Here is a 13074-nt window from a genome sequence, read left to right on the forward strand (position 1 = left end):
CACAAACATCACAAAACAACGTCGCGAGGCATATGCCTATATCACAAACACGTCGCCAAACATCGTCACAAAGGAATTCGCCTACATCGCTAAAATATATCAATAATTATTGATAAACAAATCGTCACCTTAAATCCTGCACTTCGCAATAATTCACAAAAACTCATCGCAACATCGCAATATATCACAAGACAAATCAACAACAATAATTCATCGCCGATAATTCACGCAAACATCGTCATACTTCATAACACTCACAAAAATACGTCACGTCGCAACATTACCAAAAATACCGCAAACACAACAGTTATCGGATTATTCCCGAACACTCCTAATATTATTCGACTCACTATATATTTTTCCGTCTATTATTATATTCCTGTTCACTAACAAGATTTAGAATCAAAACTGTCACTTCAAAATTCACCCGACTAAGAGTATCTCAGCCTGTTATTTATTCCTTATTCTGCTACTAATATTAGCTCTGCATTGTTCCCAATTATTATCCCTCTAATTCATTATACCTGTTAGATTAATTCCACTATATAAATGCTTCTAAGTCTACATTATAATAACTATTACCATTATTATTATAATTATTACTAACTATTATTATGGTTATTATATTATTATTATTATTAATATATTATAAGACATTATCATTAATTATATTAATAATGTTATCTATTAGTAATTGAAACGTGATTCTATATCACTCATGTGTCCCGCTACAGTAGAAGTAACTTAGTTATATCCATATCAATTTTGACATCCTCGCTACAGTGTAGAATACATTGTTATTCTCAATTCAACTATATACTTCTATAACAATGCAACGAAAATTAGATACAGCAGCTAAAGTGAAAAGAATTACACAAAGTGGCAAGGGACACCCGTCCCACTCCTAAGCCACCATCCCTATTTTTTTCCACACAGGATGTCCGTCCCCTAATTATAGCTTCCGTCCCTTATAATTTTCTCCTATTTCTAGATTTGGTTTATCAATTACGGTCTTTATTTTTAACTCACAAACTATTTCTATTTCTCAGAATTCACAACCAAAAAATTATCATCGATTAAAAGTTCCAATTTCACAGATAACATATGCAGTTCAAATACTACACATCAACGATTTCTACGAATAAATCCCAGAAAATTCACACAGCGACATCACAGACAACAAAAATTATACCAATACACAGAGATAATCTTAATTCCCTAAACCCCACATACGATCCATCATATCCTCGTTTATAGAGCAAGAACCCCACCCTTACCTTGTATTCGGAGTCCGCTCCATAATTTGTTCTTCCAATTGAAATTTCGGTCGAATCCAAGCTTTCGGCTTCGCAAAATTATTTCGGCTTCCCTGTTTCTGGCACAGCTCTCGTATCCCTTTTCTTTTCCTCTTCTCTGCACAAGCACTTCCACGTTCTCTTCTTTTCTCTACAAACCCTTATTTTCTTTTACTGATACCAAAACCTAATACTTCCTTTTACTTCACCATATTATTATTTTTCTCACAAACTCCTTAATGGGCCTATATTCACACCTCCAAACTACTAACGTCAACCAATCAACTTAATTAAATAGATACTCCAATAAAGTAATAATATCCCTAATATTATTTCTCCGATTAACCGACGAATTTAATCCGACTTTCCATTCAACCGCTTAAACGATATAATAATTCACTTACATTCCTCAGATTAATTCCGATAAATTCCCAACTTCGAAAAATTCCAATTAATTAAATCCTTAATTAATTTAATTAACCCATTAATTAAATTCGGGGCGTTACAGTATCCACAGGGTCCATGCCCACAAGCAATTCGACAATCATGCCCATCTCTGTAAATGCAATAGAAGTTCCTTCAAATGCACAAACTGGGCATGTATTGACATATATTAGAAATCAAGCCTAACATACGACCCCTAGGCCACCAGGGTTCGAAAACTTCAGGTCTGGGTTACATAATAGTACATCTACATATACACAGCCTGCCATGGAAACCTTTTCTCTAATACAAAATTTTGGTTTTGGTATGAACCATGTGGGTCGAAGTACCCAAAAACAAGGTATGTCGAACCAATTACTGATACTTGTCATACCCCAAAATTTGCCCTCCTCTATTCATCTTCAATGGCTCTAGGTTCAAAGGACCATTCAAGTCACTTTCTCCTAATCGAGGGTCTCAAAGCTAGGGTTTGCACTTTATCAAAGGATTTTGAATTTCTAAGGCCTCAAACGAACCTCAAGGTATCTCATATGTCTCAAAGTGTCTCCATGTCAATTATCAAGCTTCAATCCCAAGGATTTCCCATTCAAATGCTCAGATGATCAATAATCGACTATGTTGACCTAAAAATCAACTATAATCAAAATACAGTCAAACTTCAAGATTTTTGGTCAACATCAAGTATGTGAGATTATGTCCATCGTTTGATCAAAGATTGATCATGATCCATTAGTAAAAACTCAAAGATGAACAAATTAAAAGGTTCAAATTAGGGTTTTTTATAGGAAAAGTCAACTCAACTTTGACTGACCATAACTTCCACATGGAGTATCAAATATTTCTCACTCAAAGCCTATTTTGAAGGAAATTTAATCCTCTACAACTTTGTCTGTCACAAGCCAAGGCTAGAAATGCTTCATTTGAGAGATATGGCCCAATACATTACAGGTCCTCCAGAAAGGTCAACAAAAACACCTTTTGGGTCAAAGCTCATAACTTGAGCATGGAAGCTTCAATTAATATGAAACCAAAGGCATAATTTAGAAGACTCTTTAAGCTTTCCAAAAAGTCCTATAACAGTTCCATATGTTAAAAATTGAAGGAGTTATGACTTGCACAATTTGGGCGATTTTGAGAAAATGCGCTTAAAAGCAAAGTGGAGAAGTTTGGTATTTTGAACCATTGGGCCTAAAATATGGACTCCAAACATGACCATGGGCCTTATAATGATCTTTTATTAATTATTTTATTTTTATAATGTTTACCTTATTTATTTGAATTTTAATTCATTTAAATGTGGATAAATTATTATAAATATAAAAAAATTAGTTTTAAGTCAAAGATTTAATTTTGTAACCAAATCCAATCATCCAAATAAGCCATATATGATACAAATTTGTTCAAAAGAGATTGGAGAGAGATGGCCCAAAAATAGCAAGATTTATGATATTTTTCCAATCAAATTTCATCCTTCCAATCACATGACTTATTGCTAAAAATATTTAACCTATTTGGTCTTCTATATATTTAGGAGGAATGGAAGAAAATAGGGGTCTGCTAGGAGGACGAAAAAAGGGGAGGAGGAGGCTAGGGTTTCAATGAAAATATGCAAGAAATAAGGTGAAACCGTGGCACCCCTTCTCTGCAAGTATGAAAGCATTCCTCACATTCTAATCTGTCCAGGAGACTCCCAACAATTAGTCCCAGGCCTCACATGGTCCCAAGGCATCTCAAAACGCACTACTTCGAGTGCACCAAGTTGGTAAACATTCTGTGATCTCAAACTTCTACTTCTCGCAAATTAAGCGAATTTGATGCACATATATTCATTCATACTAATGTTTAGATTGTTTTAGAACGTTAGGTTATGAGTTTTGGCGCAGGGGTGATCAATCACCATTATTAGGGCACAATGAAGTTTCCTTTTCGTGTTCATAGTTCCAGGAGTTTTTAAGCAAAACTAAGGGCATATTCTTGATTCAGGGACCATTTTAAGGTGATCTGGGCATTTAGTTTTCTGGTCTCACGTTGTTTATGCAGGTTTTCATGTTCGAAGGTTTATCCGCAACAAAAATCGCAACAAAATCTGCGGAAGAATCCGCAGGAAAATAAAAGGAGGAAGATGAACAAAAAACTAACGCGTGGCTGTGTTTTGTTTGGGGGTCAACCGTCGCTTTTCTCTCCCTTCTCTTTATTGGCAGGTCTAAATATCAGACCTTCTCTCAGCTCTTCTCATTGGCTTCTGCGTCCTCACGAGGGCCCACTTTGAATTCGTTTGACTCTTTCCATTTACCATACTTTTAACATATTTATTATTTGCTGGCTATTTATTAAACAAAAATGCACGCAGCCTGGTTGGTGACACATGAACATTGTTATTCTTTAGGTCCTGGGTTCGAACCCAGGCTTGTCTGTCATACCCCAAAATTTGCCCACACTTTTCAAAAAAAAGTTTCGAAACTATTTCAAAATTGAATTTTTATAAAATCTTGGGTTCATCTACATTGACATCCTGAATTTTATAAATACTAGATTTAAAGTCTATTTTAAAATATAATAATTTACTCTTAAATTATTTATATTTTAATAAATAGTTAAATGTTGGTCAATGCTTCATATACTTTCAATTGGCTTTTTATTTCCAATAAATAATATAGCACTATTGGTAAGGAAGTAAGTTTGCAAGTATAAGGTCCCGGGTTTGAATCCCACTTCTAACACTTTTTCCTTTCTTTTGTTTCTAACCATAGATTTAATTTAAATTTTATTTATATTGAAATAATAAAATCACAAAAAATAAGTTTTTTTAATCATTTAATTTTAGTTATTGTTTTTTTTTTTTTTAAAAACATTCTCTTTTTTTTTTTACTTATATTCAAAATCACAAAAAGTAAGTTTTTTTTTTTAATCATTTAATTCTTGTTTTTTTTATTAAGCTTTTTTTAGAATATTCATTTTTTGATTATATTCAAAATAAATATAAAAAAAAAACTTTTTTTTTAATATTTAAATATTATTTTCGTAATTATTATTTATTTTAAAAAAAAAAATCTTTCTTTATTCATATTTTATTCACAAAAAAATCCAAAAAAATCATAAAATATTTTTAAAAAAAATCCAAAACTTTTTATTTTATTTTATTTATTTTATTTTTTACTAGGAGTAAATTTTTGTTCTTTAGTACCCTTTTTATTTTTGAATTAGTGTTAATATCGTTATTATTACTATCATAATTATTAAAATTAAAATAAAATCAAAAAGAGTAAAAATTGAGCGTTTTTTTTTATATAGCTTTTAGAGACCAAATCAAACACTTATTCATTGGCTTTAATCACCATCAAAACCTTGGTCTCACAATTTTGGAAATATTTCAAAACATAGTAAGGAAAGAATCATGATTTTCAATAGTCATCAAGGTATGTTTCTTGCCATAATGTGTCGATTTTCTCATTCTATAACTATACCATTTGTTTCTCACAAGAAAAAAAACGCTTGCCTCAAAGTGCATCTCCAAAGCTCCAAAAAAAGTTCACTCCTAAGGCATACGAGTTTCTTTACATTACAGCCACTTGCAATCAGAAGTAATCACTCCAATCTCTCCCAGAGGCGATTTAGAGTAAGTTTGGATCCAAGCATGAACTCCATAACGTGTAAATACATATAGCATGCTTGTTCATATCCACTCATGGTTATGGTTTTCGTTTTTTATCATACAGCATGTTTTAATTTGATTTGATGATTTCAATGTGCTTATAATGTTGTTTAGAACAGATTTGGATCACTAAAGCTAAGCCATAATTCCTAGAGCGCGTAGCACCATTGTTAGGGCTCCATGAGCTTTTTCTTTGAATCTCCGTATGGAGGGGTTTTTAACCAAAACTAACGGTTGATTTGAACTCAGCAGGGCATGTTTATGTGATCTGGGTGCCATTTATTATTGTTAGGTTCGTTTGTGTGTAAACCCAAGAACGTGGGTTCAATACTCAGCCATGACAAACTTTTTTTTTTCTTCAGATTTTGCACTTGTTTTATTTACATCTACACATATAATTCCCATTTATTTTAAGTAAAAAAAAAAACAACAAAAATAATAAAATAAAAACTAACCTTGTTAGACTTTAGGTTTAATCATTTAATTTAATTGTCTTTTTTTTTCTCACTTAAATAAATTAGGTTATTTAATTAATATAATTTAATTTAATAAAAAAATCTTAATTGTTTTAGGATTTAGTTAAATAGACATTTAAATTAATTTAGAATCAATTTTAATTAAAATTAATTTTATTAACCATCAAATCTTATTTTCTCCCGATTTCTTTTCTCATCTTAAAAATCCCTTGTATGGCGCATGTTTTCATTATGTTTCAGAAAGTAGAATGTATATAGGTCAAGTGTAAATATTATAGTGAACCTTTTTACCTTCCCGCACATTTTATTTCTGTATTTTTATTATATTGTGTTAGATGTATGTTTAAACTAGGACATGTATGGCAAGCTCGAATCAAACGTTAGCTCATTAAAAAGATATACAAGATAAATTATAATCGAATAAAACACACTTTGCACGCACTCACCCTTAAGGTACGCCCCTCTTGGTTGCCTTTGATTAAAAGGTCGAGTCCCTCGAAACGTAGAGGTACCCATTAGCAAAGTCCCTCGATTAAAAATCATTGCAAAGATCATAAGTCCCTCGATGACCCACGATGTTGCCTCGGTAATATGATCTAGTCCCTCGAACGGTTGCCTACGAAACAATGATTGTCCCTTCGAATATAGCTAAAGGTACCTCTACCCGTTGCCTTCAAACGACCTCGATGACCCTTCGATGACCCGTAAGTCCAATATAAACAAGGATTTCCTACTTCCATATAGTATGGATAATCCTAGGAATTTTAAAAAGTATAGAAAACGACCAACTATTTAGGGTAGTGCTCTTAATCTGCCTAGCTCAATTAAAAAACATCTTTTCAATACTCTTTCAAAAAACTAAGGCTACGCATTTACGCTAAAGTCCTTACGCCCCTTTTTCAACTCAAAACAAACAAACATTGAGCTAAGCAAATTAAGAGCCCGTAGATAACTACGGATGAAAAGGGTGCTTACACCTTCCCTTTTCATAACTTACCCCCCGAGCCCGTTTTCTTTCAAAAAGGTCTTTTTCTGTACTTTTTACCTTTCCTAACATTGGACAAAATAAAAGTCGGTGGTGACTCATGCTCACCGCAACATTGTTGCATATTAAAAATAAAAGTCAGTTCACCGTATTACAGAACTGGCGACTCTGCTGGGGATTCTTTAAGAGGGGTTTACCTTAGGGCTTAGTTCATTATAAATATTTTTAATTGTTTGTTTGTTTGTTTGCTTTACTTTTAAGGGTATTGTTTGGGTATATTACTGTGTGAAAGATCCTACACCCGGATCTAGTGTACCTTAGGTATGTGGCAATAGACCAAGGAGACTGTACGACATGTATCGATATGGTTGATCTGGTGGCCACCGTTAGTGCGACACTTTGGTTTGTCCTGATGGCCCTTGAAAGTGATCGAGGAGACATTTGGCTGCCGCGTGGTGTCATTAAGCACTAATTCGCCCTTAGAACCTTAGTTAAACTTGACTTTGGCTTATAGGAAGTAGCGAGATGGCTGGCTTTGGATTCCTGACTAAAGCCGGTTGATACTCGATGCTACACTCATTGAGATTGGACTCTAGGGGTGTTTTTGGCTGGCCGTTCGAGTGCCATGTTGAGATAATGCCCGCGAGAAAGATCAGGGATATGAGCACCATAGAACCCGGTTACTATCTTAGGACAGGTTTATCCGACTAAACTTCAGTGGGGAGGGTATTTACCTTTGAACTTCATGAAAGCCTTTAAACCTAAGGCTACTTGTGTGACTTGTTTGTATTTATTATCTAACCGTTTGGTTTCCTTGCAAGGTTTGTTTATACCCTAACCGTTTGGTTTCCTTGCAGGATTTGTGTGTACCCTAACAAATTGATCTCCTTGCAGGATTTGTTATACCCTAACAACTTGATCTTCTTGCAGGATTTTTTTTCATACCCTAACAATTTGATTTCCTTGCAGGTTTTATGTGTAGGACTCCCTTGTCCATATTACCTTATGCTTTTACCAAACATGTTTACTAACCTTTTTCAAGGATCTTAGGAATTCATGGCGCATACTTTCCAGGTACTATGGAAAGACTATCAAGAGCCTAAACTTCTGACAAGGGGCAAGAGGATTTATTTTCCTCTAGCCAGATGCCTTCAAACTCAAGGGTACAATTCCTATCAAGGGGCAAGAGGATTTATTTTCCTCTAGCCAGATGCCTTCAAACTCAAGGGTACAGTTCCTATCAAGGGGCAAGAGGATTTATTTTCCTTTAGCCACATGCTTTTAAGCTCAAAAGTACCATACCCCGAATCAGAGGCTATGAACCACTGGATATGGTGAGCTTGATTCTTAAAGAAGGACGTCCAAAGATGGAAGTCAAAGATCTTCAACAAAGCTGCAACTACATTTCAATGTTGCAGAATAAATTCCATAAAGATCCTTGAAAACATTGCATAAGCATTTACATGCATATCATTGCATAACAGGTCCCTAGAGAACAAAGTTTCTCATCTTCTTCCGCAAATCCCTAAAGCTGGAAACTTATAACTCATGGCACTTGACCATTCGATTGATGATCGTCAGCCACTCCGAGACAAGGTTCAAAGCCTGATCGACACAAAGGTTATCATCATTTGTACCTGGAAGCCAAATTTGAAGTTCTCCTTCGACTCAATGGATCTTCTGAAGCAATAAGTCCATACGGAGAAAATCTCCTCAACTTTGACAATCTCTACATCATCATGCATGTTTATGCGTAGTCTTTCTTGTTTTGATTCAATACTGCTTATATGTCATACTTGTTTGTTTTTGAATTATAATAATGATGCATTGAATATGTTTGTCTTGAAAAAATCCATTCGCTCTCGCTCTAATATGTTTTTATTTGCTTGTGATACCAAAATCTCAGTGATAAAGCATGATGACTCTGAAGGGAGAATGACGAACCTATAATACCTATAATCTCAAATGGTATGCTTTCGAGTAAAACCCTGTTGATGATGTACAGGCATTGTTTCAAATCCCTAAACACTGGAGATATAAGGAAGTTAATCCCTTGTCAACCCCTTTGAGCCTTGAAGTAGGAGTTTGTTTTCTATACGAAAACCCTCACATTTAACCCAGGGGCCGGGTAGTGTTCAGTTAACCTGATTGAGTGTTCAAAATTCAGCAGGAGCTCGCATCTAAGGATACAACAATGGTTATCCTTCAAAAGGTTGAGGAAAAGTCGAGACCACAATGGCCATCTCTCGCAATAGGAGGTTAAAATATGACGATACAACAACGACTATCCCTCGTCGACCAAGAAATGAGGCAGTCACAATCTTTCCAACAAATCGAAGACGTCTCAGGATCATACGACTTGTTCCAAAAAAAAAAAGAACGAATCGAAAAAAGAGAAAAGAAAGCCCGCTAAGTCAATAACTTGGGAAAAAATGACTTAGGCAAAAGTTAGGGCATCCCGATGGACATCAAAATCAAAAGAATTTGTCCAGGCAAAAGTTAGAGAAACAAAAAAGAGATCCTCAACAAAAGGGCAAAGTCGTGTGACTATAAATTCAAAGAACAAGTCATGTGATCAGACACAAAATATGAAAGGTAAAGTGACTGCCATGTCCAAATACCTAATTGATTCCTCAATCGTCTCAAACTCCTCTTGAAGGATGAATACTCGCATCGAGTTAACTGAACTTAGGTTGGAGAACATCATGAAGGGGGTGGGCACTAATAAAATTTTGAGCCTAAAAATCTTTTTTTTTCCTAAAACCGTGAACCTGGCCACGTTACAACCCTCAAAAGTCCTAATTGAAGCAGGGTTAATTCGAAAGCATACTGTAACGAGAATACGGTAAACCGACTCCTAGGAGTTTTGCTAAAAATGTTTGAGTTGGTATCACACCGCCTTTCACAAAAAATTGATGTTTTGACATCCTTTCAAAATTTTCTTCTTTAAACTTCAAGGCAAACATGAACTTTGCATTAGAATTATATTTCTCATACTAAACAATCTTTGCATATGAACAAGTATTTGACACCAGGAAAGCTTCCGTCATGAGCTGCAGATGAGAGGTCTAATCCTTTCAAGAGACAAATTGTCTTCAGAACTCCGTTGAGATCGAACGAGAATATCTCAAATACTGATCATCATCAGGGGCAATCAAGTCAAGATTCCGAGAATCTCTCAAAGATGCAAAAAACAATCAGGGGCATGTATCCAAGTAAATCTTAGTCTATTTCCAATCAACATGGGGCATTGTCCTGGGCCAATGATTACGAGGGGCATGACGCCCATAGTGCACATCTCATAAAGTCCTCGCGAGGCGAATCTTTCCGAAGTCCCTACTAACTAGGGCAAATCTATGCAAGTCCAGTTTGACAGCTTGATCAATACTCAGTAGGGTGTCCTAAATCGAATGGTAGTTACTACAATACTGGGGGCAATTTTCAAGACACCCATGTCTCCCCACAGAGCCGGGTTCACAAGATCATATCCCCACAGAGTAATCCTCAAAGAAGATATCTTTGAACATACTCGTCCCGACAAAGACATGGCTCCCCACTAGAGTTTACATCTTCAACACCACCGGTTCTCCGACACGTTGCTCTTCTCCAACATGGCTTACTAATATCTTTATCTCCAGTCAGGGTACATCAAGTTACTGGTTATCCCCAAGCAAGAATCATAAATTCCCAGCTGAGCATCTTCAAAACAAGATCAGACATCAAAACCACAAAGGCATAGAGATTTATTTTCTCAATAAAGACAACATAAATCATATTCACATATCATATGGCATAAACATATTCATACATTGCATACATTACCTCATAATGAATTCATCCATAACATACAAAGTTTCTCTTTTATTCTGAGGGACTCATTACATAATACATGCATCATGACATTGCATAACTATACCTATTGCAGGATACAGGCACAGACAAATGAACGAAATCTCCAACTTTCCAAGATCTAATTCAGCTACTACGAATAGTACTGACACGGTCAACGCTCGAAGATCTAATTCATTTACCACGAACAGTAATGACACGATCACTTTCAAAGATCTAATTCAGTTACTACGAACGGTACTGACACGGTGTTATACCCCAAAATTTGCCCACATATTTTTCAAGAAAACTCCAATCTGAAAATTAAGGGTCTCATATAATCATGGATTTTTATTTCAACAAATATCCTGACATATGAAATACTTAGTTTTTAGAATTTTTCTTATACAGTAATTTGGCTTGCAGTTGAATTTATTCTTACGCAAACACCAAATACTGTTTATTACTTCACACATGCTATTTATTTATTTACAGATAAATAGTACTGACACAATTGGTACAGAGTTAAATCTTTTTGCAGGCGCAGAATCAGGAAACTCAGACTGTACTGGTAACAAGTAGATTGTTATTGTCTTTTGTTTCCCACTAATTTTTGTACTATATTCCATTATTTGCAAAAATCTTTTCAAATCTCTTTTTTCAAAAATCAAATCTCTCTTTTTTCCAACACTATCATACACTTTCTTTCAAATCTTACTTCCACTCAAATTTTCCTTTTGTACGGAATCACACTATTCCCCAACGTCTCTATCCTTCTTTCCACTCTATAAATACCTTTCATTTCTTCCATAAAATCTCACATCAAATTCTAATTCATTTCTCAAATTTCCACTTCATAATCCATCTTCTCTTCTTCCCTAACAAGAATGGCAAAATGGATAGAGACACTGTCTCTTGCAGTCATCACCATTGCTACGGTGATCATGACTTTTTTCTGCCTGCATAGTCCTGAGGAGTGTGGACCTGCAATGGTTATGCTCCCAATCATCTACATGTTATTGTTCATAGCATGGGTTATCAATCGTCATTCTTAAAATTTGCCGTATTTCTCATTTCTTAAATGTACCGTTTATTCGTCGTACTGTTCAATATAGTATGTAATATTTGTACTGTCAGTATTAAATGTTGTACTATTTGTCATAATATTGCTTAATTACTAAGATAATATTTTGTGTGTTTTCTGCCAGTCAAATATTCCTATTTCTGTGCATTAAATGATTTTCAGGGTTATTATCGGTAATTTTGCCCGCATACCGTAAATATTAGTTATTTATTATGTCTGTGTTTTTCTAACAAGTCATGTAAATAAACTTTCATTTTTCACATAAAACAAAAACAAAAAAACAACAAAAAAAAGAAAATTAACTTTGATTGTTGATTTTTCACTCTAACTGCTACATCAATACCTGAACAGTCAGTCGACAGCCAAACTGCTGGCAGTACAATTCTCAGTGTTTTGTACCATCAATCAAATCAATCTTTCACAATTCAAAATTCCAAGATTTTTGTTCTAGAAGTCTTCTGAATATCAAGCGATTAGCAGAGACTCAACACTGCACAAAAATCAGGTACGCTTAACTATCTCCTACACAAACAGTCCCTAATCAGGGTTTTTCTTGTTTTTACAGGAGCAACAAGTTTTTGAGAGCTCAAATGGATTTCATACACATCCATATATCTCAAAGTACCATCATACAAATTTTCAAACTTCAATTCATTCAGACGCACCGTCAGCAGCTCAAACAGTCAACAGACGACCCGTTTGACCAAAAAAGTCAACAGACAGTCAAAAATGAAATTTTTTGTCAAAGTCCATATTTTGTCAAAGGATTCATCATTTGATCATTGGATGATCATAATTCATCAAGGAAAGATCAAAAATCAACAAAACCCTAAGATTCAAAATTAGGGTTTTTGCCTGAAAAGTCAACTCAACTTTGACTGATCATAACTCTCTCATCCTTCATCCAAAAAATTCAAACCAAAGCTTGTTTTGAAGGAAATTCAATTATCTTTCAAATGCCATTGATCCCATGGTCATTGGATTCACCATTTGAAAAATATGATCAAAGACATTACAGGTCATTTTCAAAGTCAACAAAAAGACACTTTTTTCAAAAGGACACACAAGGAGCTTCAAAAATCATTTTGACATGAGACCAAAGACATTGGTTAGAGGACTCTTTGAGGTTTCTAAAAAGTGCAAGATCTCCTTCATATGACAAAAATTGAAGGATTTACACCTTGTTGAAGTTGGCTAAATTTTGGGAAAATGCATGAAATCAACATTGCTCAAAATTGCATTTTTTCCAAATGGGGCCAAGTTTTCAGCATTCAAACATCATTTCCATGATGATATGGGCCTCCCACGAC

This window comes from Vicia villosa, unplaced genomic scaffold (assembly GCF_029867415.1).
Source record: "Vicia villosa cultivar HV-30 ecotype Madison, WI unplaced genomic scaffold, Vvil1.0 ctg.000558F_1_1_3, whole genome shotgun sequence".
NCBI classification, from domain to species: domain Eukaryota; kingdom Viridiplantae; phylum Streptophyta; class Magnoliopsida; order Fabales; family Fabaceae; genus Vicia; species Vicia villosa.